Here is a 27,457-nt window from a genome sequence, read left to right as displayed (position 1 = left end):
ACTATGTGATGATATTGGAGCCATTGGTTGTATACTTGGATGGATTGTACGATACTTAGAGGCATTTCAATAAAATAAAAATATTTTTAAAAAATGTTCCAATCAATTTTTGTCAAAAACAAACAATATTGTGAGCCCTTGATTGTAACCATGCCAAGAATGTTTGCATGTTTGTTTGTTGTTTACAATAAAAATGTTGGGGAAAAAAAAAAAAAGAGGAAATATGTTGGAGAGAGTCCCTTTTAGACTCTCTCCAACATGGCTTTTAGAGCCATGACAGGCCGGCACAGCCTGAGATCTTTGGAGATGCAGAAGGAAAACGCCCCCTGGAGAGCTTTAATGAAACAAGAAGCTGGGAGATAAAGCTAGCAGACGCCACCATGTTTGCCATGAGCCTTTCCAGTTGAAAGAAAAATCCTGAACATCATCGGCCTTCTTGCACCAAGATATCTTTCCCTGGATTCCTTGGATTGGACATTTCTATAGCTTTACTTAAATTTGCCTTACTTTAATTTGCCCAGTTTCACAGCTTTAGAACTGTAAATTTGCAACTTAATTCCTTTTTTAGAAGCTGAAAAAAAAAAGTGCTCCAGAGGTTTAGAAACTATTGGAACCCTGGAGTCTAAATTTGTTTCACTGATAAAACCTGATGATCTCATTTGATAATTTCATTTTTGGGAAAATGCCTAATAAAAAATACAGTCCATTTTCTGTTTTTGTTTGCTTGGGTTAAAGTATAAGTTTCTAATGAGTCCTCCCAACACCAAATAAACATACTTTATTACAATTACATTGAGAGTTAATTTTAGGTATAAAATGAATTGAGCTTAATTAGCTAAAACTATTGTTATGATAACACATACAATAAACACTTCTTGTGTTGTTTAGTTTGAGGAACTTGGGGATTTGTTTTTGTGGTTTTAGTATCCAGTGTATCTAACTAAGAATACAGTCCTTGCCTTCCTTGATATTATCTGTGTGAGGCAGTAAGTCACCTTCGGGTGGCTTACACTGTCACCACTAAATCTCTGGTAAGCAAACACCATGATTTGCACTCAAAAGGAGATTTACTCCTAACATTTGGGAATTCACATTCAAATCTATCATCACTTGCTCTTATTTGTGCTGCATTTGTGCTCAGTGTCCTCTGGTGACCTGAAGTAGCTTCAGTATTCCATGTGAAAAGTGTAGTGGGATATTCTACTCTGAAACCATGTCTGTTTTGTCCAAAAATGGCTAAAGAGGCACAAAGGATGAACAAACCTCTGTATCCAACTATATAATCCCAGTTCACCTCCTACCCCTACAACATGGCTTTTTTCTTTCCTTCATTTTCTCATTCTACCCTCCTTCTGAATTGGTTCTCTGCTTTCTTAATTTGGAAGGTGTTTATACCTCTCAGGGCTCCAGTTAGGTCTCTCTTTGGGTCCTTCTTAGATCTCTGTTCCCCTTTCCACCCTCTGTGTCTCTGGTATACATAATATGTTTCTACTATAGATCTCAGTATGGGCTCAAACAACCATCTGTAAAGGCATTTTATAAATTCTCAGAGAACTGGCTTTCCCTTTTGCTGTACCCACCCCCAGTCAATAATCACATCAGCATTATCACAGCAGAATATTTGAATATATTTAGACTATCAGAAATATTCAAGTAACTCTCTTTTATCCTTCCCCAGTTTATTAAAAATTCTGTCACATTTTCATCCAAAGTGTTTCTATTTTCTTCTCCATCTGCTCTGCCTCACTCCCCAGTCTTGGCCCTCTAATACTCCAGTAGCCCTAACAACAAAGAATCCTAACTTTCACCCCAGTGTTCTCATTAGTATAACAATATATTTATCTATAAAATAAGTTTTCCTTAAAAATATAACATTAGAATTCCATTCTGAAAAGGAATTCTTGGTGCCTTTTGTCCTCAGTCTTCCAGTAGCCAAAACAATCTATCAAACACTTTCAAAGCACCTTGAGGGCAGGTGTTGCCATTTTTCCTGTTCTGTGTCCTTAAGTGCCAAGGACTCCTCTGGAACCAGCCTCAGGCCCAGCGCCCTCTATAAAGAGTTAGTATCATCTTAATCATGAAAGTTTACAGGGTCATTTGGTTAAGGAAATGATATGATAGGACAGTGGAGAAGATGAAAGATATAATGAAAAGAGTTTGATATAATCTCACCCCCAAGTCGCTGAGGTCCAAATCACCTAAGTCAAATTATGTAAAGATCTTCAAATAGACCATTTCTATTAAGCTTTTAAGGCCCTTCTCCTATCCCTCTCTGATGTTTCTTGCTTCGTCACTGCCTGTTCTTCTGCTTAAACTCCATAGCTGTTGATAGCCCCTAGACCCTAGTCTCAGCTCCCTGGTCTTCTAATTTCTCCTGTAGTTTCTAGTCATTCTCATCAGCTCTCTTGATTTTAACTGCTATCTCCATCTATGCTCAAGCCCAGAGATTAGCCTTGAACTTCAGGCCAATTAAATCTCAGTTTTTCCTTCTAGATCTACTGTTACTCTTCTTGCATTCTTGGTCCCAGTTAATGGAATCTTTCACCAGTGATTATCCAAATTAGAAATCAAAGAGTCATCCTTGACTTCTACCTTTCCTTCATGCTTGACTCCCAACAATTCCCAAGTCCTATTGATTTTGCTTCCTAAATATATCTTAAATAAGTTCCCATTTTTCCATCCTTTACATAGTTCCAATCCTCCTTCTCGAATGCCTTGATCGCTAAAAGTGGCCTATCATTGGGAGAGACTGTCAACCTGAAGGCAACTTTGACCCTTGTATCCTCAAGGTCATCCATCCACATAGTTTCCAAAATAATTTTTCTAGACATAAAACTCCGTTCTTATTGCCCTTTAAAAATATTTGAGTCACTTTCTATTGCTTATCGAATAAAATCTGTATCATTAACATGATGATACAAGCCTTAAAGACTCTGCACAGTAAAATGCCTACTCACACACCTCTTCTGCCTTATCTCCTTCCACTCCGTGGTTTGTACCTCTGGCCTCAGTAGCAGAAATATTTGTAGTCCTATCATCAAACCCAACTGCTTACTGCCTCTGTGCACTTTAGTTACAATGTCCCATTTGCCTGAAATCCTTTTCACTGCCTTATGCCAGCCTATCTTTTCCTTTAACCCTTAGCCCGGGAATAAATCTCTTGCAATGAGTCTTGTTTGCTTTATCAGTTATTTGTTGCTGCATAACAGTATTACCACAAACTTAGCAGCTGAAACAATGCACATTTAATACTATTTCTTATAGTTTCTCTGGGTCAGGAATATGGGAATGGATTATTTGAATCTCATGCTTTAGGTTCTCTCACAAGACTGCAGTCAAGGAGTTACCAGGGCTGAGGTTTCATCTGAATGCCCAATGGGGAAAGCATCCTCTTCCAAGCAGACAAAATCATTGGCAGGAATCAGCTCCTTAAAGTCTATTCCACTGAGGGTTTTATTTCTTTGCTGGCTGTCAACTGGATGCCACCCTGAATTCCTAACTGGCTGTTTCTGAGAGGTAGTGCTCATTCCCTTGCCTCAGTTCCTTCTCAACATGACTGCTTGCTTTGTTAAGGCATGCAAGGTAAAAAGGCAATACAGAAAGTCTATTAGGTGTGTTTTAGTTTCAAGGCTGTTATGAAAGATACCACAGAATGAGTTGGCTTAAATAATGGGAATTTATTGTTTCACAGTTTTGGAGACTAGAAGGCGTGTTTCCTCCTGGTGTCAGTTATGTTCTGGCTGTCTAGCAATCCTGGGGTCCCTCAGCTTTCCCATCATAAAGCAAGGTTCTCTCCTTTTTCTTCAGGATTCCTGCAGACTTCCTGCTTCTGGCTTCTTCCTGTTGCTTTCTCTTGATAAAGCCCCCAGTAATAGAATTGAGGTTCATCTTGATTCAATTGGCCACAACTTAACCAAAAATAACATTTTCAAAATGTCTTATTTACAAAGGGTTCATACCCACAGGAGTCCTGTGGACTAGCCTGCTGGTGTAAACAACAATCATAACATTATAAACCTCCCTCTGAAATCTGGTTCTTCATGGTGTCACTAATTATTTCATTAATTTAATATTTACTAAATTTATGTTAATTATTTAATATTTCTTAAACCATTCTTATGCCAGCCACAGCACTAGCAATAAGTCACTGACTTAGCACTGAAGGAGATGATGGTGTAAAATGAGAGGCATCTACATAAATTGGTGATTATTATTCAACGTGGAATTTGTTTTAAAAGAGAGATTAGAATGCAGTGCTCTGGGAGCTCCAAAGAGGGAATCTGCCCAAAGGAGAACTTGAACCTGCCTAGAAGAATCAGGAGGCATTTACCACAGGTAGAAGTTTGTGGGTCCATTGCATATTCACACCCAGCACATGCAGAGTCACAAAGTTCTGAAGGGCATGGTGGCATTTCGGAATGTCCATAAAGAAGTTCTTGGAGGTAGGTAATGAGAATGATGAGAGTTTTAGAAAACTCTAGTCAGAATCTTGATTGACAAAGTACAGTGTTAGGAGTTTGAAATGTGTTCAGAAGGGGATAGAGTATTAATGGAGGTATTTGTGGAGGAAAGTAACTGGATCTGCTTTGTTTTATAGGCACTCTGGGGGCAGAAAGATCTGTTAGAAGGTTAATGAATGGCAAGATGAGATGATAGTGGCTTTCTTTATGGCAGGGTGGCCCAGTTGCAGAGGAGACTGTTCACTCAGGAGACATCCCGGAAGTAAAAGTAACAGGATTTGATGGGGAATGTGGGAGGAGGTAGCAGGGGGTTAGATGGATAATGGTACTGAAGAAATGGAAAGAAAAGAGTAGAGGATGCTGCAGAAATCTTTGTTTGAGAAATTTAGGTAGTTATTGCCAATGGAATGTGAGATAATGAACTGGCCTGGAGTGATGTATGATGGGTGGGGGTGTTTGAAGTGAAATTTCAGTTTTGGACCACAGGTGCTCACACCATTTTGTGAAAATCTGTTGCAATTGTCAGTCTCGTCTTCTTTTATTTGTTCAATATTTGGGCCCAAAGGAGAGATTAGTTTTCTTCTTCTCTAATATACCTTCCAGACGATATTCTTCAATCTCTAGTGAGCATTCCTTTGAAATCCAAACCAGGCAGTATAGCCATTCCCTCCCTGAGTCCCTCTCTACTCCATGCAGACACTTTTATTTCACTTGTTTATTTTAATGAAAACCTGTCAAGACCCATGTTTTATATGACATACAATTTTAATCTCTAGCATAAATTGGTAAATGAAATCTCTTTTTCTAGGGTTTGCCTCTTTTTATTCTAGACTTTTAATTCGATATCAATCAGAGTTCAACCAAAGAAGCAAAACCCAAAACCAATAGGAATCACTAAATGCATATACGCATGCATATTTATATATACACACACACACATAATAAACATATAAAAATAAATACATGCATAAAACATATATATGTTTATTATGGGGAATTAGCTTACACATTCGTAGGGTTAGGTTAATCAGTCTCTGCAAGGCTGCCTCGTGAGGGCCACAGAGCAGGCAGTTGGGGAGGGGAGGACTAGAACAGCCTGGAGCTCCATGAGGATGAGCTGCTGCCCCATAAGGATAGAGTGAAACCGTGTTTATCCTTGCTGCCCCTGATCTTGGTGATGTGGGTATCCCCCAGAAAGCAAGGCCCTTCCTCACTGAGCTAAACACATACACAGTACACAGCTACTGCTTCAGGCAGTGTGATGAATCAGCAAATTAGCAACATGTGTATGCTGCAGAATGGCTTCTTCCTTCCTTCCATTTTCCAAAATCTCCCCTTCTGGCTTTGAAAGCCTTTTTATCCAATCTAGGCATCATATTCTATGATTTTATTTATGTTCATACAAGCCACAGAAGTTCCCTTGTCCTTCAATCACATTTACTTTGCCAATTCCCAATCCGGTATAAACCCCAGAAAGCTTAAATCTGCTGGAGAAAGCCACATCGTTACGTCAACAGATGCTCCTAAACATGCTGTCCGAACTCCACTGGCCCTTTGCTGCTCACCCTCCAGTCTTTTATTATTCCATGGTGATGACATGCTACCGTGTCTTTTCCAAACCTGTCTCACACTTCTCAAGCTCTGGAAGTCAGCTTCAGCTTTCCAACTCTTAGCTAATGACCTTGTCTCATCAATTTCAGAGAAGGTAGGAAAAAAACTGATGTGAAATTCCTGAATTTCTTCTCTTCCCTGTGACTTCAGGAAAAAAAAAAAAAAGGTATCCTGGATCCTTTCCAAGGTGAGTTAATTTCCTAAATGAGGCCTGGCTACATCAATGATCTCCTTTTCCTATTGTATTTTTAATCTCTTCCTCGCCAAGTGTTTCTTTCTCTAAATTTACAAACATGTTCATGTTTTCTATTTCTTTAAAAAGGTATATTATTCTCGAAACCTGCCCCTCCTCCTTTTGCAAGCCACCTTCCACCAGGACCGCACTGTGGAAATTCCTAAAAGCAAATGGTTTTCTAATTAGCAAATTTAGCACCCTTCTCTGTCGTCATCTTCCCTGGCCTTTCAGCAACATGTGGCCAAGTCTGTCATCTCAGATCACCCTTTGCTCTCTCCTTTACCCAGCTCCCAAATGCAGCCTTCTCTCAAGGTTCTTTCCTGGGCCTTCTTCCCACTCTTAAGCTCTTCCATGTATGATCTACCTAAGATTTTCAAAGAACTCCTTTAGGAGAATGACTAAAATGGCACCATTCGATAGAGATATAATGCAAGTCATACATGCAGTTTTTTGGTGTTTTTTTTTTCCAATGGGCAGGGACTGGGAATCGAACCCGGCTCTTGGGCGAGGCAGGCGAGAATTCTGCCACTGAGCCACTATTGCACTGCCCAAAATTAATTTTAATATATTTTATTTAACTCAGTATATCCACAGTATTATAATTTCAACATCTAATCAAACTAAGCATTATGAATACAGTATTTTACATCCTGTTTTTTCATACGTCTTTAAAATTTGATGTATTTTTACACTTGGACACATCTCAATTTGGACTAGCTCCATTTCCTGTGGCTAGTGGCTACTGTATTGGAGAGCACAATTCTAGACTCTGTGTGCCTGACTTCAACTCTGAGTTCCAGAGCTGGAATTTCAACTCTTACTGGTATCTCTTACTCAACATGAATCTCTTACTTGTATAACCCCCATCATTCACAGTGGTAGCAATTATCTGTAAAAGCACAAGGCAAAGATGTCACTCCATTGCTCCCCACTGCCTACAGAGAGGCATCATGATAAATGTACATAACAGACTCATAGAGAGTTAGGTTTGAATCCTAGCTTCATTGCTAACTTGCCTGTGATTGAAGACAAATTATTTTAATTTTGACATTCTGTTTTCTAGGAACCTGGGAACACTACTACTCACATTTTGGGTTTGTTGTGAAGACTGTGTTGTTATTATCTGTCGCACAGTGCATGGTCCATGGTAATTGCACAAGAAATGGTAACTAGGCCAATAAAGTGACATTCAAGTATCTCCATGATCTGTTCTTAACATACCTTTCTAATCTTATATCCTATTCTAGAATCCAACCACATATCTGTACTCATTCAACTAAGCCTTCCTTTCTTCATTCCATCATTCCATCATTTGCTCATTTACTCAAAATATGCCCAGTGTGAGCAAGGCCCATAATTAAAACTGCCCTTAAAGAGTTCATTTATTAATTTTTAAGAAACATTTAAGCTTCTACTATGTCCAGTCCACTGTTTTAGATGTTTGAGATAAATTATAGAACAGAATAAAATACTTTCTCTTAAGTAATTTATATTTTCAATAAAACAGAGTAATCAATCAGCAAACTATATAGCATAGTAGAAGCTTATGGGTGGTACTGGGGGAAAAAATGGGTGAAATCGGAAATTGGAGTGGGGAAAGGGAGTCCTTCCTACTAAACTAAGTGTAAGTCCCTGGGTACAGAAACTTATACATCTCAAATAGTGCATAGCTAGTGCTTTGAACAGACTAATCACTCAATAAAAAACAACTGAACTCAGTTAGAATGAGTGGAGAAATAGGTTAAGTTCTAACCAAGCAATTCAGGCGTGAGCTTTATGAACACTTTTCTTGGAGCTGACATCCTAATGGGTATCTTTGCCCAAATTTTTAGTTCTTCAGGTGGATATCGTGAAATAAACAAAGGAATAAGGTATGGAACATGTGCTAAATGGAATTTAGAGCTCATGTAATTATGGAGATTTTATCTCCATGTTGCATTACATTAATAAACATTATGCAAAAAATGGGAGTTCTGGTGGTATGGTCAAATAATTTCCAAAATGCTAGAGTAAAGAAAGTCAAGGAGCCTTAAATATGTGAATGTGTTGAACTTCCCAGGAGGACTATTTTATATAATATGGAGCATTTCCCAAACTTAATTAACCATAGAACTCCCTTTCCACTGATAGTTGGATTAGCCTGCAGGTAAATGCATATTTGGAAATACTGGTTCTAGAAAACAAATCGTAATGCAGGTACAAGTGCTTAGACTGTAAATATGATAGTCCTATTGTTAGTCATTCAAAGCAAGCGTTTTTAATTCTGGAATGGGACACTGTTAATAATTATGCAAGGAACAGGAATAAACTGAGATTGTCTCCATTAAACTGGAACATATGGCCACACCATAAGGCACTCCATAGTTCATTGTACATTCCCCTCTTCTCCCCACAGACAGTTTCTTCTTACTTTCTTCAGCTTCCTTGGGAGGTGGGTACAAGGGGAAAACTTGCATGAAAGGAAGTAACAGCTAGCCTCTTGCCATGCTAAAATAACTAGGGAAGCCTTTTGGATGAAGACTACTTAAAATCTTCGGTGCTGTAATGTACCATAAGAGAGCAAATTAAAAATTAAAGCTCTATGGATGTATGTTCTTAAGCTCTTAAAGCAAAATAATGATTTATCAACTCTGATGCTACTAACTTGGTGAGAGTTTTCATCTTATAGAATTGTTTTGGTTATTTTTCCAGAGATATTATGGGAGAGGTCATTTTAGATATCTTAAAGTATTTGTGACTATGCCTGATATAGGGACCACTGTCGATACCTATGAAGTGAGGGTTTTCTTTTTTTACAGTTCTTTATGAGTTTGGAAAGTTTATAATAAAAATAACTAAATAGTAATAGTGTAAAGTCCTTGAAACTCAACCAATCAAATTGTGCTTTTTCATGAATTGGTAATCTTTCATTTGCATATTAAAATTTTATGCATCTTATTATTAAAATCTACACTAAACTAAGGACCGGCTCAAACTCCAGTTCTCTGCAACAAGTTCTATATCTGTTCTTCATGTAAACAAAGTCAATCAACACCTTGACATTCTCAAAGTGGAATCCAGTATTCCCTATATTAATTATAGTCATCCTTCAGCCAACAGCTTTTAAACATAGCATCTAAATTCACGATCATTGGGCAGTTAAAAAAAAATAAGAAAGAAAAGTCTTACCCAGAAATGCTCCATAAGCTAAAAAGGTCAATATTTTTATAGCATTTTGGATAAATATTTTATGACTGAAGGAAGAAAAAGTTCTAATTTTACTGAAGAACAATTTGTCCTCATGTCTTCTTCTGAGTTCAATAAATAGAGAAAGCATCCCAAAGCGAAAGCATGAAGTGCCTATGTGTTTATTCAGAGCATAATTAATTTAAGAGCATAGTAACATTAGTAACATTAAAAGAAGTTCACGATTAAAGTGAAAACTTCTCCACATTATAGGGTTTCTGAAGCAATGCGAACATAAAAATTTGCATTTTCTGTTTCTTTCAATCTGATAATCTGATTGTCTCCAAAACAGCAACTGGCCTGGACATATACAGACAGAGAACATGGTTACCCTGGAAACAGGTCCCATGGACCACATGTGACCCCTCTCCAAGAGAGTCCCTGCCTCATTTTTAAAACATAAAACAAAGCAAAACAAAATGTTGCTGTCTCCGGCTTAGGAAACAAAGTCTCTGTTTTGAACCCCCACAGAGAAAAAATTCCCAACTGATTTCGGCTTCTGTATTTGACAAACTGTTTTACATTACATCTGAGATTGATGGTATCACTTCTTTATGCTAATTTCATCACTATGAGTACTCTGATTAGGCAACTATGAGTCATAAGGCCTCTTTCTGACATTCACAGCTTGAAGATCCAGCAGAGGGAGCCCACACGTTATTGTTGCTTTTAAAATGTCAGTCTAAAATGATGATCGAATTTCATTTCGAATTTTCTGATAGTTGAACATACTAGAGAGACCATCCCAGAAAAGTGTAAATATTCTAATGTCATTTTGTTGTTGTACAACTAATTTAAGTACACGGTAGGATGGATTTAACCTTTATTTCAGCTTTCCCAAAGTGTTTAGCCACATCATCCAAAATATGTTTGGCTATGGACAACCAGGTACACCCATAATAAGTGTCATGAAACAGTTTGTCAACTGAGCACAAAACATGAGGAATCTCTAGCTGCCACATGAAAAGAACACAAGTGGTTTACATGATATTGTTTTCATGTCAAGATGGCTTTGAAAATGATATGCCTTCCATAGGAAGCTGTGGAATTCCACGGCCTGCCTTGGTCCCAGAAAATACACTGGGATTCTGGGAGCTGTTCATCAAACAAAGAACAATAATTTGCTCATTCATTTGTTTACTATTCAAAAATACTGTTTCCTTCTCTATTCCAAACATTGTTCAAAATTTGGGGAACATAAACATAATAAAAACCCCATTTATTGTGTTCTTATGTGGTAGGTACTATGCTACATTCTCTCTTCTAAGCCTTACAACAACCAATTTACAGATGAAAACATCCTGTGTATCAGAGGCTTAAATAACTTGCCTGTGGTTCCAAAGTTAGTAAGTGTCAGAGCTTGAATTTGAAAGCAGGTCTGGTAGACCTTTAAGTGCACACTGGCTGGTAAGCTCTGAAAATATTGCTTTCCTATCTTGAATTGATTCCCAGCCCATCAATTTCACTCCTACTCAAACCACAATTTCTTCACCTTAAGTGCAAAGAGTTCTGGAGCGGAAAGGAGAAACAAATGGAATGGTTTGAATGTTCACCAGGGAACCAAAGAACTGTGATAGATACTTTGTATCTCATTTACTCTTTCTGGCAGCAACAGGAGATACATATTAGCCCCTCTTCACAGAAGAAGGACCTGAGGCCCAGAAGATTAGAGTTTACCCACCCTAATACCTAAACCCAAGATGTGAATATAGATCTTTCTGAATTTAACATCCTCACTGTCATGCTGCTTCTGCGCACACAGTTTTTTTCTCTCCACAGCTGCCTCGAAAATAAAAACTTCTTCAGGTAATTATTTGAATTTAAGTTCAAGAAGTATTTTTTAAGGAATCTGATTGAAACAAAGAAATACAGTTTAAAAACTAGAATGGCCCTCAGTACTCATTTAGTTTGATTCCCTTATTTTATGAATGAGAAAACTGAGACCTAGAGAAATGATGACTGGCTCATGCTTCCATCATTAGTTAGTAGCAACACAGAAGTGCCGCTCTGACCCAGGAAAGCTGCATTTTCACAGTGCCCTGTTTTAAAAATATTTTTAAATGAACTGTGTTATAGAACGGATCTTTTCCTCCATAGGCCGTAACCCACTGTTGAGTTTAGCGAACTAAAGCCACCTTCATCAGGCCAATGCTGGATTTTCTCCCTGGTGTGACTATCAAACTTAAGATAGGTTTCATCCAAAGTCAGAAAGGAAAATTGATTTTTACTTCAAAATTTGATAAAATCATTTTCTGAATCAAACTAATGGGATCAAACTAATGAGCTAACAACAATAAAATTTTAAAAACTTTAATTTGGGTAAAACAGCGAGTTAAACCATAGAAAGAATCTTAAAAATAATGCGTTCAGATGACCATGTGATTATGTCATTGTTTTATTATGTCAGATAACTAATTTTAGCTCCATGTATGTATAAATGTATGGTCTAGATATTAGTTAGCCAAGCTCTGCACACCATTTTCCGAGGTTCCCTTCTGTGAATTTACGGATGGACTGTTTCTGCATAAAGTTTTAAAACACACACCCAAATACTTGAGCACAACCACCCACTTGCACATGTGTATACACTTAGTTTTTTTTTTCTTGGAGAGGTGCGTGGTCCGGGAAACATGCACTTAGTTTTAGAGCAGTCGGTGACAATTTTGCCACGTGTTTAGAGCCACAGCAGCAAATTTCTTAAGTGAGAACAGGCAGGCAATTAAGTCCTGATGAGCTCCTGGTCTGACATCCAAAGAGATCAAAACTACATGTGCAGCCCAGAAAAAGTCGTCTGGGCTGGGATGAGGGCACCTCAGTGGATAGAGAAGTTATTTTTAAAGGTCTTGACTTTGTAAAGGGTCTTCCAGTTTTAGCCTCTTCAGGCACCCACAGTATGATCTCAGCAGTGATAGGACTTCTGTGAGAACAGTTGACTGAGCCTTAACTTTGCTATTGTTTGAGTGTCTGCCTCATAAACTTTCAGAATAGTCCTTTGGCAGAGAAGAATCAGTCAACCACAAAGTAAGCATTGTAAACTAGAAGCCCTTCAAAAGAAATTGCAGCTATGGCTTCCAGTTTTAGAAGACCTTGCAAGCCAGACACGGGGACAACGGAAAAGTACCCAAAACGCACACACACACACACACACACACACACACAATTAGACATAAAAACAATGTTTTCACCATATTGTCATTCAGCTTTTAGTTCTTTTTTTGTTTCCCATAGCACCGTCTATGGGAAACAAACTATGTAGATTGTCAATAGTTCTCGGTTAAATGGGTAAAGCCTGGGAACCAATATTTACTGAGTGCTTACTATGCGCCAAGCAGTATAATAAGAACTTCTAAATACATTATCATATTTAAACCACATCATAATCCTATGAGGTACAGTTATGGAAACTCAGACTTCCCTAACTTACCCAAGGTTACCTGGCAAGTGACAGAGGTAGGATTTGAAGTGAAATCTGTATTTCTCAGAGATGGAGCATTTAATCACTAGGATATACTGTTTTAAAGCAGATTAACATTGGCGCATTTCCATCAGAAGTCTAAACAGTTGACGTACTCTCATTCTTTTCACACGCACTTTATTTTCTTAAATGGCAATAATCATAGTACGATCCCATTGTTGCTGTAAGTTTTCCTGGTTTACATAAGGTATTTTATCTGGTTTGTTGTAAAAGCCTCCTTAAGCACCGTAGGGACCCTGGCTTGGATGTAATTTCAGGGCATTGGTTGACCCACCACCAAATTCCTGTGAAAAAAATTGCTTTCTAAAGGGGAAAAAAAAAACACATTCAGAACACAGGAATTGCACAACTTTTCAGTTCTTGCTGTAAAGCCCAGAGCTAGCTTTTTCTGATGCATTTTTTGAACTTTGGATTATGTTGTATTATAGGAGCCTATCACTTTGGCATCTGGTTATCACCTTATGGGCATTCAAATTTCAGGACAACTTGAAAAATGATTCTTTTTTACTGAACAGGACTTTAAACAAAACTTGACCCTAAACTGGAATTTGGAGTTCACCTCTGAGCTCATGGAAATGAGAATAAGGTCGAAGACCAAGTCAAGGTGGTCAAAGAGCTTGGAATTGGGTCTGATTTTTTTTCTTTGATAATTAAAGAAGGGATTATTTTCTCTTGCTAGTGAGTGAGTGGCTTTTGGTCTGGGAATATTGTATAACCAAGAAGCCATATTAACAGATTAGCCAGGAAATACATTGTTCAAGCAATCTTGCTTTTTGGTCCCTGGGGAGACTATCTGGCAAAGGGGGCCAGGGTGATGGGTAGGGCAGGAAATTGACACGATGAACATTGGGGAATTCAGAATTCTTTGTGTATTCAGAACTCACCACAATCAGCACAATGTTCAAATAACTAGTAAAGCAATTTCTATTATGATGAGTCTATGAAAAATATTTATCAGTTTTAGAATAGCTTACTTACCTAGGAAAGTCATGTATCATACAACAGTATAAATTCTTCTTCCTGACTGTTCTCAGTGATGTCATCCAACATAATAGCTATTTTTTTCCTTGAGTTCCATTTTCTCACAGGATGCAAGTGGAGCCAAAATATGTGCCAAAACTCTGGCCATTCCTCTGGAAGTGACCTATTTACTTTGCTATAAATATAAGTAAGTGCCTTGCTCAAGCCAGTCTATTCCTTTGAAAATAGCTTCAATTAAATGTGGCTTTCCAGAGACAGTCTGGAGATGAAATCTAGAAACAACTAGACCAAGCCACTTCTTTAATCATAGAATCTCCTGGTTGAAAGGGACCTCAAAGGTCATCTAGTAGAACCACATTAATTGCAGTTTGCCATTAACTACAATTAGTTAATATTCATCGAACGCTCACTGTTACCACATGCTCTGAAGTTGTTTGATTAAAAAATAAGCATTTTAATTTGATTTCCTAAGTCCTCTTCATTTCGTTTCTTGCTCAAGGCTGTTTAGGATGTAACATGACAGTGGCCAGCAAGGACCAGTGCTTTGGAAAGCCTGATGTGGAGCGGGATTGTGTGGCCATTGGCAGGGCTGTTTTGCCTGATAACTAAGCACAGGGGCTCCTAGGGAGACAGACTGTCTGAATTCAAACCTCGGCTCTGCCATTGCTAGCTGGGCAATCTCAGGTGCTGTGCGGTGTCTCTAAGCCGTGGTGTCCTAAAATGTCAAAAGAGGATAGCCCGGCACCTGCGTTTCAAGGTTGTTGTAACGACCAAATGCACGTGCAGGACTTACCATGGCGCCTTACACATTGCATATCCCAGCATGTGTAGCTGTTATTTTTGGTATTGCGTTATCTCATGGTGACCTTTGTGACAGCAGCAAACCCAGCACATAATAGGTGCTCAGAATATATTTGTTCAATGAAAAAATAAGGGGATATCTTCTTTAATATAAGTCAATTAGATTGGTGAATATTTAGTTCAAATATTTATCATACATCATACCTATGGGTACAAACTGTATCTATAAATAAGTTGATAAGAATGTTAAACTTGGTTAGTAATCTCTGCTTGCTTTTGGAATCCTAAATCTCAAGTATGAGGAGGTTGAGGTTTAGGAGGAAGCATGTAGCATGAGGACATTTTATCCAGAAGAAAAGCTGTCATCTTTTAAATACATCTAAACACAGGAGGCTTAACTCATGCCTGCTTCATGGCCCAAACAGGTTTGGTAAGTCCAAGGCAAATAAAATTAAGAACAGCTGCTGTTTAAATAAGGTCAGGCAAAAACATGCATTCAGTGTCCTTACATTCATCTTAGGTTGTGTTTACATTTCAAGATCCAAAGTGGTGTTACCAATTTCCACAACAGAAAGTTGCCGTGGTCAATATTTTCAGCAGATTCTTTTTCTTCCTCATTCTTAGTAAGGAATAACTATTGGAGTATCTGATATGGGTGATTGAAATAAGTAACTAGAAATGAGAAAAGGGAATGGCTTGAGAAATCACTAATGGAATATTATTAAACAGAATGGCATTAGTTAAAGAAATATGATGTGTACTATAGTTGCTTTTTTTTAAAAAAAAAGGAAGCAGTCTTTCAAATGTCTTCAGATACTGAGAGATTATTATTATTTTGCACATTTTTAAAACGTTGCTATTTTACTTCTAGGTGAGTCAGTTTATTTCCGTTCCACAGCTATTTCTTAAACATTTATAATGTACTCCTAATTTCATCCCTGAGGAGACTGCACAAATGGCAGAAATAAAATGAGATAGTTTTAGCTAAAAGGCGGCAAGCTATAACGTGAACGAGTGAGAGAAACCAAAGACAGACAGAAAGGTCAGAAAAAGTTTCCTAGAGGAGATGAAACTTGAGACGTGTTTTGAAAGCTAAGTAGGGGTTAGCAAGAAGGTGGGAGGGGGGCGGCCCAGCATGGGTCATTCCAGGAGAAGGGAGCACAGACCAAAGGCTGGGGAGGCAGGACTTGCTGCTTGTCAGGAACCCCAGCCGTCCAGGAGCCCAGTGGAAACTCTGGGGCACCGAGTGCAGGGATAAGAGAGGGGACAGTGGGCAGGACCAGCCGTGTCCTTCAGCCCCTCAGCACAAGCACATCATCCCCCCGGCAGTTTTCAAAATGTATCCCACTGGCTCTCAGTGGCCGTCACTTGGGAAAGGAGACGGCATGAATGAAATGTGCGTGGGAAATGCGGGATTGACACCATTAAATAGATTTCGTTACTTCTAGCCTTACCAGCATCTTTATTGGGTCAGTGGACCTGATTTTGCGAGAGGAATGCTATGGAATGCAGCATTTTGAAACTTTCGAATACAGACCATCTTGCAAGATTTGCGTTTCACTTTGGGAATTACTGCTATGGACAACCTCAGTCTCTAATAATTTTCAGTATAAGAATCCATCTAGTTCATTCTAGGAGCAGAGCAGAGGAGGAAGTGAGGGGGGAAATGAAATGGGGGCAGATGTATGAAGATCTCATTACAGTAGACCTGGAAAAGGGCGCAGGCGGATCTGACCGTCAGCAGTAGATAACAGCGAGGGAGAGAAGGTCATTGATTTAACAAGTACTTAGAAACCTACAGGATACACAGATTTGATGTTTTCATTCTCCTACTTAATTAGGAGGTTTAAAACCACAGGACTGGCTGCGCGGGCAAGTCTGACCTGGGAAAGTGCGTGTCAGTGGTGCTTTTCACATTACAATTTCAAATTTATTTCGTAGTCAATTAATTGTTGAAGACAAGTTACACAGCTGTTCTTTGGGGAAAAATAGAATCCCAGAGAAATGTTCCAATAGCCAAATTCATACTGAGTTGTAATGTGACATTTTGTCTGCCAAGGTGGCTGAATTTCTCTATATATCACCTTGAACTTTTAATTCTTGGCAGATGAAGATAATGATGATGATTAGCAGGTTTATTGAGATATATTAATACCACACAGTCCATCTCAGGTAAACAATGTATGGTTTAGAGTAGCACAGCATAGTTGTCCATTCATCACCACGATCAATTTTAGAAACTTTTATTAATCAAAAAAAATTCCTTAACCCTTATTTCCCCTTACTATTGACTCTAAGCATTGGTGTGGTACATTTGTTACTGTTGATGATAGATTATTAAAATATTACTGTTAACATAACCCATAGTTTGCAATAGGTGTATTTTGTCCCACATGCCACTCGATTATTAACTCCTTGCAATAGTGATGTACATTTGTTCTAGTTCACAAAAGAACATTTTTATATTTGTACTAACAATCAGTCATGAGATGGAGATTTCATGAAATTTTAGATATCTATTTGTAAAGTGTATAAAATATACAAGTTGAATATTTAAGTGATATGGATGTCGGAGACACGAGTATGCAAGGGTTTTTAAAATCCCAGTGAGCTGAAAAGGGAGCTCATCCAGGAAGGGACATGAACTAGCATCCCAAAAAGCAATTTCCAAAAAGGCATCCCTTTCAGAGAATTAGTCATTTGAAAAATTGCCTTTTGGCTAATTGTGCTTTGGCCAACTGTCTGTAAGCAAATTGACCTAGAGTTCCCAAGAAAACTGTAGCCCTAGAGGAGAATTCAGGACAAAGAGAAATGATGAGACAAGAGATGGAAGGAAAGAGAAAAGCTCAATAAAGAGAAATGCAAGGAATACAAGGAATACCATTGTGTTTTCACCAGTACAATAATTTATACTGCTGAACAAATGCTTATTTATATAAAAATGACGGCCTCAGCAGAATTAATAGCAAACTGTATGAGCTGCAAGATGGCTGGGAAGGGATGTTTGCTCTGTAATGTGCTAATAATGGTCCAACATCAGGATTAACTGAACTTCATATCTATCAATAGTCCACGGTTACCTAAGTTACCCCTTGCTATTATGTATTTTTGAAATAGCTGAAACTAAACCTAGGCCTTACTGTCTATACATAGTGATGGGTGTGCAGAGCTAGACATGTTACACACATTTAAATAATAGAATATTTCCGAAAGGAAACCATATGGCTTCTTCCTTTCCGAGAGCCCCTGCTTCAAAAGAAAGGAGTTTAGATTCTTGGATTCTGATTTTGGCAAACTCATGGGCTTCTTCAGCATTGATCACCTACCTTCAGAAAGAGCTCTCTCTTGTATAACTTCTGCTGGGCAGAGAACTGTGCCTAGAATCTCAGGTCGTCACTGAAAGTGTGTGTGGCTCAGGTTGGAGAGGGGTGAGGTGCAGGCTGTAAAAGAAACAGAAGACAGGGTTTCTAGCCTCAGGGTTTTGTTTTGTTTTAAACCAACTAAACTTGAGGTTGGTTTTAGTGTAAAGGGGGCGAAGTTGTGTGTACTGAATAGCCACTGCAAGTGGCCATGAAGCAAGAAGGACAAAAGAGATCAGAGACAGACCTGGAAATGAGAGCACCGTTAGGCATCAGCACTAGCTGCTCCTGTCCTGAACTCCCTAAATTAGAATTTCAATTATTCTCTTAAACAGCGAGGACCCTTCCTATAATGAAAGCCCTGGGACAAGACAAAAACTTGGAGGGCATCTTTGGATGATATTAACATGGTGAACTGAGGAAGTAATCCTGATATTTTAGCTGCCCAAATCCAGGCAGCCAAACACTGGTATCTTACACATTCTTTTCAAGAGAGTGGGTATCTTGCTCCCACATTTCCGATGCTATGCTATTTTGCTCTCTCATCCTAGGGCGTGCCATGCCCATACCTCGGAAGCTCTCTTCCTTATATCTATCCAAATTCTGTCTGTGGTTGATCATTTTACCAGAGATGACCTTTTCCATGAAGATTTTTCTGACTTCTCTTGTCTTATTGCTCTGTATCATGAATTAATTCAAAAATATTTATGGAATGTCAACTATGTGTCAGGCCCAATTCTTGGCCCAGAGGTAGGGCAGTGAACAAAGCCAAGTCCCTTTTCTCATGGAGGTTACATTCTAGAGGGAGGAGATTGTCCAGAAATAAATAAATAAGTAAATAAAAATCTTTGCATAGATGATAGATGATAGATGATAGATAGATAGATAGACAGATTGATAGATAGATCAAGTGGTGGAAAAGGCCATGAGGAAAAATAATAGGAAAGTGGTCAGCATGTGTGTGGTGATAGGCTGATATTTTAGCGAAGCTGTTATTGCCATATTGCAAGGTCCTTGAAGAAAAGAGCTTTTCTTTCTCCTGCTTTTATTCTCCCACCAGTGCCTGGCACAGGGCAGGACCTGTGGACCTGAGTAACAGGCTTAACAGGTATGTGTTTATTGACTCCACTTTTTATTTTTCGTCCAGATATTTTGGCATCACAGAGGCGCAACTCTAATTTCCATCGAAATGTCAAATTGGTCTAAACAGGCTGGCTTTCAGATTTGTCTGGTTTCATATTTTATATAATGAGCAATATATTCTAAATAAATCTGAAGGGATTCAATAACAATTTTTGGCAGCAATTTCTCCTTTGTGCGTCTATTTTTTCTTCCTTGAATTTCCCCAATGTCCTTGCAATTCTGGGAGATTTCCTAGTGCAATTAGTGTGGTTCTGCCCAGTGGCCTTTCACCCTCCTCCTGAACAGACGAACAAGCAGAGCCAGAAAGGAAAGGAGCTTCGTGGCAGGAGTTCGTGAAGGTCTCTGTTTGGGGCTGGGAGTGTAGGGGAGTGTGTGAGGGCTAAGTTCTCTCCTCTATTTAGGGCTCACCCTGCTTTAGTTCTCACTAAACCTGTCTGAGGAGGATACAAGTTGCTATTAAAAAGAAATTGGATTTCTGTCCAGGGAATTATCAGGGGCATTGCCAGGAAGAAGAAAAAAGAGATGGGAGAAGAGGAAAGAATGACAGGGGGAGGGAATAAATTCCAGGGGGTCAAAAGTGAACTAGGCCAAAAAGCATTTCACCAGGCTCTTGTATCAAATGTGGCTACCCAAGGTACAGTTTCTCAAACCCAGTGAATTTTCAAATGGCATTAGGGGGAAATCCACTGTGTTTGGAGTTTGGGGAATTTATAGTATTCTTGGAAAGGGTTTTTAAACAAACTAGACTGCAAAGAAACAAAAGGAGCCATCTGATTTGCTCTGTACTGTTTACCTTCTCCTCCCCTCCCCCGCCCCCATATATTAATGTCGTCTTACTTTATAAAAACAAATGAAAACTGCACTAATTGGGCCTCTATGAATACCAGGAGATCTGCTTGTGCTATCTCATTTCACCCTCATGATAATCCCCAGGAGGGAGATATGATTACTTTCCTGACACAAAGGAAGAAAGGAAATTTGGGGTAATTAAGAACCTTCTCTAAACCCCACAGCAGGTAAGTGTCAGAGCAGGACTCTGGGACCACGGTTAGAGTCCATGAATGCTGTATGTTCTTTAATAGGCATCAGTCCTTTAGGTGAGAAACGACAAGTATAGGACTCATGGCTGAAAATGTCATCCCCGCCTGCCACTCGCAGGCTCCTGTGTGATGCATGCACACACCAGATAGAGACGGATGTGACTAGAATAACAGGTCACGTTGCTTTTTGCTCTCGCCTGGCACCATTAGAATCTCCTACCTCATTCTTTTTACTGCTCTGATTCCTCTTAGGTCTCGAGGACGTTGGCCGGCTTTTATGGCCATGATTATTTATAGTCATGTTTTGATTTACTTTGCTATGTAGAATTTTATCCTGAGGTTCCCCAACTCCCTCACAGGTGTCAGATAACCCCACCAGGGGATTGGTGGGTATTTTTATGAAAATTAGGTAAGAATGTGAAGGAAGGGAAGCACAAGCTTCTGCTGAATAGACTTTAGCAGTAAAGATTGAAAATGTAAAAGGACTAAAATTGGCTTTTCATGGTTGAATGTTGAAATCCTAATAGGGGAATCTGCCTTTCACCATACATGTTGTAAAAGCGTGTTGAAAATATTATGGGAGTTTCAACCGGCTTCTAGTTGAAAGCCAGTGTAACCTGATTGAGCCTCAGATTTCTTATTTGCTACATCAAAGGTTTCAGATCATTCAGCTCTAAGATTTTGTGATCCTTTTTTTTTTTAATTTCCCTGGTTTAAAATTGATCATATATGTGTTTTTTTCAGTCCCCATATCACTCCAATAAATTAGGAAATATTCTTTATTTTAGGATATTTTATTTTTTATTTAATAACTATCTGAGCCCTTGACTAATTGTATGGAAATCGTGGTCCCTTAACAGTATTTTGAATTCATAATGTACCTGCAATAGCACAGATTTCATTATCCTCACTGTGCCCTGGCTATTTGTGGAAAATGGACCCATTCGGTAGTTACAGACATGAGTTTCTGATGCCAGGGTGTAATGTCTGCTGTCTTACTGAGGAGATGTCAGCAGCATCGTGTGGGCCATCTCTGCAGAGTGAGTGTCCCTCAGGACCTTTTACCTAATAAAACTGACAGAGCCACCTGGCAGGAGGCCGGCAGCCAGGAGAAGCAGGCATACAGTAAGTCCCCGCAGCCAGAAGTCTGCCTCTTTTGGTGGCTACATGCAACTGCCTCAGCCAAAACCATCTGAACAGCTGTTGGGCTGAGGGCAAAAAGCACAAGGTTACAGGACAAGGCATCCAGGAAGCGGTGCAAGGATAGAGAAGTTAACACCTCAGCAGTGGCTAAAGATCAGAAAGAAAAGAAATCTTTTCAGCCAAGGGGAAAGAAAGAGGCATCAGAAAATGTTTATAACAAACAATTTCCAGTGGAATCTAGAAACTTGCCACGGAAGTCATCAAAACATGGTAGTGAAACCACAGTCATTCTATGGTCTCAGTTCTTTGTGGGGACTTTAGGTATTCATGAGAGACATACAACACACAACATTTCTACCAAACTGAGCTCAAGATGAGCAGAGAGTAATTCAGCAGATGGCTGTGCATTTAGGAATTCTCAAGCGGTGCTGAACCCATGTTCCATAACCGATATACTGAGACAGCATGTTCCATTGGTATTGGAGGTGGATGCTTTATCTTTCCATAGTCTATGGCAGTCTGGGAAAATGTATAGCTATGCTTTTCCTCTTTATAATAAGGCTTCACCAAAGTCATGTAGCTATGTTTTTAACTTCTGCTATTTAGAAATGTATTTCTCTTATGGTTTTTATGATATTTCCCTTTGGAAATAGACCTGAATAATTTTGATATTGAGACGTTATATTTTCAGTTTGATTTCTTTATTGTTGTTGTTGTTAGGATTCTCGCTCCCTGCTGAGTGGCCCCAGGCTGCCTAGTGGCATATATGCTGGGATTTGAAGGACATTGCCGCTTTGTTTATAGTCAGTCTCAGAGTGTCAAGATGATCAAATTTAAAATCATTACTTTTTTTTCTTTGATTTTTAACTGTTTTATTGTATAGTATATTATAGTATATATACAAAGCAAAGAAATAAAAAAACAATAATTTTCAAAGCACTCTTCAACAAGTAGTTACAGGACAGATCCCAGAGTTTGTCATGAGCTACCATATGATCCTCTCATATTAAAATCATTACTTTTTTAAAAACATATTTTTAGGGCAAGTTTTGGTAAATGTGGGGTCATGGTGTTTTGGAAAACTCTGACACTCGTAAACCAAGACTAGAGTTAATGTTCTGGAATTTTGATTTTACTCAGCAGTGACCTCAGGGAAAGTGTACAGTGTTTGTATCTGCTCCCGAGTCTTTCCTTTTAAGTGAGGAATTGACAGAACTGAGAGGTGTGTCTGCAGAGGAAACCTTACGGGGTGGTGATACCTATAGGATAGGCGAAGGGAGGCATGTGCCCTTCTGCCGGACAATGAGACTGTCCACATGTGGAAGGAGGGAACAAGTGGGGCCGGCGAGGGTGGTGAAGAGGGAAAGTCAACCCCCACTGCTAACTAAGGATAAGGGTGGAGGCAGTGATTGAAATTGTTCTCTTGGGGAATCAAGTGTGGAAGACAGAGAGAAAAAAAATCATCCTATTCAGCTTACACCAAGAAATAATCCCAGGGGTGTGTTGGCCTTGCCAGTCCTAGCTTCGTAGGAGGGGTTTCCACTCTACACAAGGGGGTAAATGGAAGCGGGAGCTGTGCCCTGTGGAGGGAGGCGCCTGTGGGAGGCAGCCCAGGTAAGCTGTTCCTTTACTCATCCCTGGCCCCTGTGGCAAGGCTGGCATCTTCAGGGCTGGAGGCCCAGGAGCAGTAGGTATGGGTAGTGGAGGGGACAACAGAGACAGCAGAATCGTGGGTAGAAAAATGAATTCACTGACACAGCGGGTAGCAGGGGCTTCTCTGGGTGGCGGAAGGACGGTAGACCAGAGGTGTGTTCCCACAGCTAAGAAGACCTAGAAGAACCTAAAGGAGGAAGGCAACTGAGGGACATACCAGAGGAAGAATTGGGAGAGGCTGTTGGTCCAGTGATTCACCTCCTTGTGCCTTGGTTCTCTAACTATATCCCGGGCCTGGAGAAATACTTTTATGGAGAAACCAGGATTTGAAAAGAATGGCTACCTGAACTTGTAATGAATATTAGAGAATATTTCTGTGTCCATATACGTACTGGATTAGATTGTTCCTTACTTTGCGTTTTTGCCAGACAGTTCTTTTAGGAAAAATAAAAATAAAAGATAGTATGTCTTTCTTTTATGTCATTTTTGGTTCAAAAGCCTGTTCATGTATATTATCAAATTTATTTGAAAACTAAACAAAACAAATCAAAACAGAAACTATGAAGTTAGCAAGGTTTTTTCATATCAATTTTATAAGCTAAGAAACCAAGCCTGAAATGGTTAAGTTAGTGGTTCAAGGTTAATAATAGGTGAGTAAATTGGGATTTGACTCCAGTTCTTCTTTATTTTTATTTTATTTCTTTTGATTAGTTTATGCATTCACATGGCTCAAAAATCACACGGCATAGAAAAGTCTCTCTCTCTAACACATGCCCCTCTCCATTGCATTTTTATCTAGGTAACAATATATCCTGGTAACGCTTCCATGTCTGAACTTAGAAATCTCTCTCCCTACCTTTTATGGTTGCATAGTACTCTTTTGGGTGAATATGCCACAGTATGTATTACCAGTCTGCTGTTGATGGCAGGTTGTTTCCAATCTTTTGCTGTTAACAAATAAGGCTTCAGCGAATAGCCTGGAATGTAGTGTTTCATGAATCTACTTCTGTAGGATAAATTTCCTAAAGGGAAATCCTGGGTCAAAGAATAAATGCTTTTATAATTAAATAAATATTGCCAAATTTCTCTTGCTAGGAATTGTGTTCATTTTTCATTTTAACCTATAAGATTGTCTGTTTCCCCATAGCTTCGCCAATAAATTGATTGTGTCAGACTTTTGAATTTGTATCAATATAATTGTTTAGTCATTGCTTGATGTAGTTTTAAAATATCCTTTTTTGGGGGGGGCAGGGGCATGGGTAGGCACTGGGAATCGAACCCGAGTCTCTGGTATGACAGGCAAGAAATCTGCCACTAAGCCACCATCGCATCACCCTTGATGTAGTTTTAATTTGCATTTTCTTATATGCTGTTGGTGGCTATCAATTTTTTCTCTATCATTTTTCTTTTGATTTTTCTCACTTTTTTTAAATTTGGTATTCAGATTTTTCTACGTTTTTAGTGTTCAACAATATAAATTTTTTTAATGACTTCTAATTGTAAGTAGAAAGGCATTCCTTAACATAAAGGAGTCCATCCATGTTTTCATATAGGGTTTTTATTTTTTTAAGATAGAAAACTTCAATTGATACAGAGTTTATATTGTTGCATAGTTGGATGTATAAAGCAAATTTTATCTTTTTCTAGAAAACGATTAAACCCAATATATTGTTTTTTTAAAAAATCCTTTCCCCAGTGATTTGAGGTGTTCCCTTGCTCTAATTATTTGGGAATAGTTTTTTGAAACCATTATTTCCTGTGATGCCAAGTCCAGTTGCATTTTCCTTTGCCATGCAATAACTTTTGACTTACTCATCAATGCCCTTCAAAGCCACGTTTGAATACAATAATTTGGAGGAAGATATGATGATTACTGTCTATAAGGGAAATCATTTTAAGGAAAGCCATGTCCAAGCCCAGAAGAAAAATAATTTCCCAGATTTCATTGCTAGAAAATCCCTAAACAACAGGGTTTTCTTTTATTTCTAAAGATGTTGCCAAGTCATTTCATACCACTCAGGGGGTCTTCTCCTAAGAGTGGTCAAAGGGGGGAAAGTCCATAATAATTAAAGGAGAAAAATGAAACCAAGGATACATATACCTCTCCAAACATAAATTTCCTGCTGCTAGTCATTGCCCCCTTTAATAGAAAACTACAAAGTTTTTGTCATAAAAGAGAAAAGTAATTCACTTTATTTTTATTTTACCAAGCCAAGAAAAAGGGTTATATTGCATTCATATGTCTGGAGTTAGACTTATTTTCTGGCAGCGGTACTTCTTAGTTTAAAGCTTGCTTATTTGTGCAAGACTTTAGGATAGTTTGTTGGCAAGTTCAAAGATATTGTTTTAGTAACTCTACTGGCATGACAAGGTATAAAAATAAGATCAATGCCAATATCTATGAGGTCAATGTGTCCAGGTTAGTATAACCGAGAAGTTGGGATTTAACAAATGATTATGACCACTGAATCATTATATAGATTTTTCTTTTTTTTAACTTTCTAGTGGATTAGAATAGCCAGAAGGAAATACCTGAAATTGCTGAACTGTAATGCAGTTGCCTTGATCTTTGATAATGATTGTATAACTATATATAGCTTTTGTCTTGTGACCTGCTGATTGTAGAAACCCTGTGACCTACCCTCACTTGTACCCTCTTTATCAGATTGTTCAACTTTAGAGTCCTGTGATCACTAAAGACAGACCCTAGTGTTTATAAATGAAGGGCCTTGAGTCAGCCTGAAGCTAACCTACTCTGATTCCAAAGCTATCTGATAGACTGAGCTGGATCTAAACAAAGTGGGCCCACATGCCATGTGCAGTGGCTTAAACCTTAACCTAGAAGTGACCCACACCTCATTTTAATACTAAAAATCAAGCCCTTCATCATATTAAGGCCACCATTTTTTTACATGCATCCCATAATTAAGCAGGTAATCAATCTGTGTATGCTTAGTAATTAAATCATCTCTAACCTCGTCATCTTGAAGTAATTGTGCTCCTTATCCTAAAACTCACCCATTTGTTGATACAATAAAACTATCATAACTACTGCAGTTTGGGGAGTGTTCTAGTTTGCTAGCTGCTGGAATGCAATATTTCAGAAACAGAACGGCTTTTAAAAAGGGGAATTTACTAAGTTGCTAGTTTACAGTTCTAAGGCTGAGAAAATGTCCCAATTAAAACAAGTCTATAGAAATGTCCAATCAAAGGCATCCATCCAGGGAAAGATACCTTGGTTCAAGAAGGCTGATGATGTTCAACGTTTCTCAGCTGGAAGGGCACATGATGAACATGGTGGCATCTGCTGGCTTTCTCATGGCTCTACCAAAAAGGGACTCCCTCCAAAAGGTTTCTTCTTTTATTGGATTCCAATAAACAACTCAACCTTCAATGGGTGGAGACACACCTCCATGGAAATCATCTAATCAAAAGTTACCACCCACAGTTCGGTGGGTCACATCTACATGTAAACAATCAAAATGCTCCCACCCAGCAATGTTGAATGAGAATTAAAGGGCACGGCTTTTCTGGGGTCCACCACAGATTCAAACTGGCACAGGGAGATAGACTTTTAGACCAGTAGGCCATCTGATCTCCTGCTTTGTGCCTGGTCATAAAATCTTTCTTTGAAATCCTTATGTCTCAAGAATTAGTCATTTGAGAGCATCTTGCAGAGAACCTACCACTTTTGATCAGAACCAATTTGGTGACCCAAAAGGGACAAAGATTCCTAGGTAGTAAGGAGTCTATATGCCTGAAGTTCTGGAGTCCTGGCCGGACAGGTAAACATGGTAATTGGGCCGTTTGTAGCCGCTAGACTCTTTCAGTCTAAAAGCTCAGCAACCGGGTTTTTGTCTACTCTGCCAGCATTTCAGACCCTTGGCACCTTAAAAAACTTCAAAGAGAGAAACAGTTTCCTGTTCCAACTCTGGACATCAGACTGGGTGAGTGGGGTTATCAAGGTGAAAGTGGATTAGGGAGTTAGCATGGTGGTTCAAGTTGCCTGGACCTGGCCTTGAGGCCCTGGGTTCCACTTCCAGAACAGTCCTCCTTGCCCTGACAACTACACCTTTCTGTTTTCTGGCTACCTTTCTGTATGGGGTTCGAGGCCTTCATGTGTGTTTGTCTGTACAGGGTTCAGGACCCTGCCCTGAGTACCCTTGGGGGACTGGGGAGAAAGGAGGAAATATTCAACTTCCCCATATGGGGGATTCCTGATATTCTGGAAGGCAGTGGGAACAACCAATTCAATAGGCTGAGCTTTGATCTGAGGTTCACCTCTATGAAACTTATTCCTGAAAGGAGAAGCTAAGCCTATTTATGATTAT

General features: G+C 39.0%; 1 long non-coding RNA gene across 1 annotated transcript in view; it reads right to left on the bottom strand.

Annotated features, from left to right (window-relative positions):
- LOC143688956 (uncharacterized) overlaps positions 1–27,457 on the bottom strand; it is a 62,704-nt gene that overhangs the window by 14,712 nt on the left and 20,535 nt on the right. Inside the window, exon 2 of the long non-coding RNA XR_013178417.1 lies at positions 18,115–18,228. This is a non-coding gene — a long non-coding RNA (uncharacterized LOC143688956). The remainder of the gene's footprint in view (positions 1–18,114; positions 18,229–27,457) is intronic.

Source organism: Tamandua tetradactyla, chromosome 6 (genome assembly GCF_023851605.1).
Source record: "Tamandua tetradactyla isolate mTamTet1 chromosome 6, mTamTet1.pri, whole genome shotgun sequence".
NCBI classification, from domain to species: domain Eukaryota; kingdom Metazoa; phylum Chordata; class Mammalia; order Pilosa; family Myrmecophagidae; genus Tamandua; species Tamandua tetradactyla.
This window is presented reverse-complemented; position numbering and strand designations above follow the sequence as displayed.